A 3,110-nucleotide genomic window follows, 5' to 3' on the forward strand; every position below is an offset into this window, starting at 1 on the left:
TCTCAGCCCCGCCCGCCCGGGGAGGACAGGGCAGGTCTCCCCGGGATCGAGGAGCCCCAGGTGGGCACGGCCAGAGGGCGAGGGCGAGGGAGACTCGGGCTGCCCAGCACAGGCAAGCAACCGGGCCTCGGGGGAACCCTCCCAGTAAGACGTGTGAGACACTCAGTTCCGCGGTTTGTTGAGAAGGGGTGTGTGGGAGGATTCTAGAATATACCTAACAAAGAATTTGCCTATAACTGGGGGAAAGTTATTTTTCTCCGTTTGGGTCTTATAAAAGGGCTTACCAATGTTGCATGAGGCCCCCGAGTTCACTAGTTGAATTGAGGTGAAAAGGAAACATTCAAGTCTTTGCCCACCTTTCCCACACGCGTGGGTGACTAGGCCGGTCCGTGCTCTGTGGAAAGAGGAGCCCTCGCAGGCCAGGCACCGCCTGTTCACTGGGCTCCGGGGACAAGGGAGGGAGCGTGGCCTCCTTCCCCGGCGGAGCAGCTGCAGGGGGTGCTGTGCGGTCCGGCCTCTCCCTGGGCTGAGGCCCTGCGGTGAGCCATCTGTCCTGGTCCCAGCCTGACCTGTGCCCCTGGCTCCCCCGCTTGTTCTGTTCGAGAGTAAGGGGGTGAGTCAGAGTTCAGAGTCATCTCAGCCAGCAGGGTGTGCGGGCAGCGATCGTGCCCTGGGCCAGGCCTGTCCCCTTTCAGGCCCAGCTCAGCCCAGACTCAGGACCTGCTCCTCCCCAGCCTCCCAGGCCGTCCCTGGGGGCGTGGAGCTGCCTTCCCGGGACTCCGTCCCCGTGACGCCTGCTCCTTCGGAGACACGGTTGCAGCAGAGAAGGTGGCGGCTCCCTGGTTGCCCACCTGCTTCCGTCTGGCTTAGGGAAACCAGCAACCAGACCTAGCTGGGTCAGGCCATGGCGACCAGCCCAAGTCTTCTTTCGCTTGCCTTTCCTCGTCGCTCAAAATGAGATGTTGACAAATAAAACTTCAAGAAACCCCCTGCATAGCCACACACTGAGTACGTGTTTTGAAGGACTGGTATCAAACACAGCATGATCTCTGACCACAAGAGAATGAAATTGGAAAGCGATTCACAGAAGGACAGTTGGGACATTCACACATCTGTGGAAATTAAACAGTGTGCCCATGAGCAGCAGATGGGTCCAAGAAGAAGTCGCAAGGGGAGTGAAAACCCTTAAAGATGTTTCAAAAGGAAAGCACCACACACCCAAACCATGGGATGCAGCTAAAGCTGTGCTCAGAGGGAAATTTATAGCTGTCAGTGACTAGATGAAGAAAGAAGCAGGATCTCAAATCAACAACTCAACCTTCCCCTCGAAGAAACTAGAAAAAAGAAGAGCAAACTAAACTCAAAGAAGCAGAAGGAATATTAGAGGGGAAATAAATGAAATAGAGAATAGAAAAACAATAAGGAAGAGCAATGAAACCAAAAGCTTGTTCTTTGAAAAGATCAAGAAAACTGACGAACCTTTAGCCAGACTGGCCAAGAAAAAAAGAAAGACTGAAATTACTAAAATCAGGAAAGAGGCGACATGACTCTCAAACTTACAGACATGAAAGGGCTCTGAAGGAATGCTGGGAGCAAGTGCACGCCAACGTGTTAGATAACCTCGATGAAGTGGATAAATTCCTACAACACAAACGACAAAAACGGTTCAAGAAGAAACAGAAGGCCTGAGTAGACCTGCAGCCTCTGAAGAGATTGGATTAGTAATCCAACCGATGCCAACCCACCGTCCCCAGCGAAGGGGCCTGGGCCCGAGGCGCCCCATCAGCTGGGGTTCAACGGACAAGCAGAACCGCCGCGAGTGACACAGGCACAGTACAAGGCTCTGCGGAGGCAGAAACAAAACTCCAAAAACTGATTCAAGATACAACAGAAAACCTGCCTGGACCCGAGCATGTCCTTGACCGGACTCGAACCCGGGACCCTCCAGTCTGAGGCCGACGCTCTACCATCATTGAGGTTTCTCTCTCTGTCTCCCTCACCCTTCCTCTCTGAAATTTTAAAAAAAAAAAATTTTTTTTTAAAAGAAGAAGTTAAAAGAGACAGAAAGAGTGACTGTTGGAGGGGCTGACAGGAGGGGTGTGGGGAGCTGTTGTTCCACAGACTGAGTTTCAGTTCCGCTCGAGGAGGAAGCCCGGAGCCTGTCTTCATCGGAGCAAGACACACGGTGGCACCGAGCTGGGCCCTAACAAAGCAGAAGATGGTCCATCTATGCTGCGTGCTTTTCACCACGTTTTCTAAAATGAATTACTTACTGTGCGCTTTTTAAGTCTGTAATTCATTGTGAAGCATAGGAACCTCCATCTTGGGTGAAAACTGCTGTTTAAAATTTAACCCTGCTATTCTGGCTTCTGTAAACGCTTGCTTGCTTAAATAATAGGGAAAAATAAGACCATTCCCATTCCAGAGAGGCCATAACTCTGTCCCAGACAGAGCTGTCAGAGCTGACACCAGGCCAGGCCTGGAGATGTGGTCTCACAGCCCTGTCCCAGCACGCAGGACTTTCTCAGACGGCCCGGAAGTCTCGTTCCAAATTTGGGAGACAAAGGACTAGAAAAAGTATAAATAAGGGAGACTTCCACCATATGGGGCCCCAGAATTTGAGAAGCAAGAGTTCCTCTGGGCCCGCGAGCGTGAGCGAAAATGAACAGGACTCCAAATAAATTGGGCTTATTGATCGAGGCGCCTTCTGAGTTACAATATAGCAGTTGCTTTGGGAAGAGAAGACTGGGCTCTGTGTGTGGGTGTAGCTTGTACCCAGAGGCGTGGGCAGCCTGGCTGTCTGTGGTCCGTGCTCTGGCTCTTCCCGTGGACACGCAGACCTCCACGTCCTCACACGTGTGTTCGTGGGAGAGGCTGTGTTCCTTTCTTCCTGACGGCGCGAGTGGAGTTAGGATCTCTCACCGAAAACGCGGGGCCCGCGCCGGAGTCGCACACACCGAGTCCAGGAGGCTGGAGGGAAGCATGCGGTCCAGGTTCACGGCCAAGGAGTGGGCGAGGCGCCGAGTTTTCATAACAAAGGAATGCAGGGCCCTGACAGCGCAGCTTCACCTGGGCTCCTGGGCCTGATTTCCTCCTTCCTCAGAGCCGGT

The sequence above is a fragment of the Myotis brandtii genome, unplaced genomic scaffold, assembly GCF_000412655.1.
Source record: "Myotis brandtii unplaced genomic scaffold, ASM41265v1 scaffold139, whole genome shotgun sequence".
Lineage (NCBI taxonomy): Eukaryota > Metazoa > Chordata > Mammalia > Chiroptera > Vespertilionidae > Myotis > Myotis brandtii.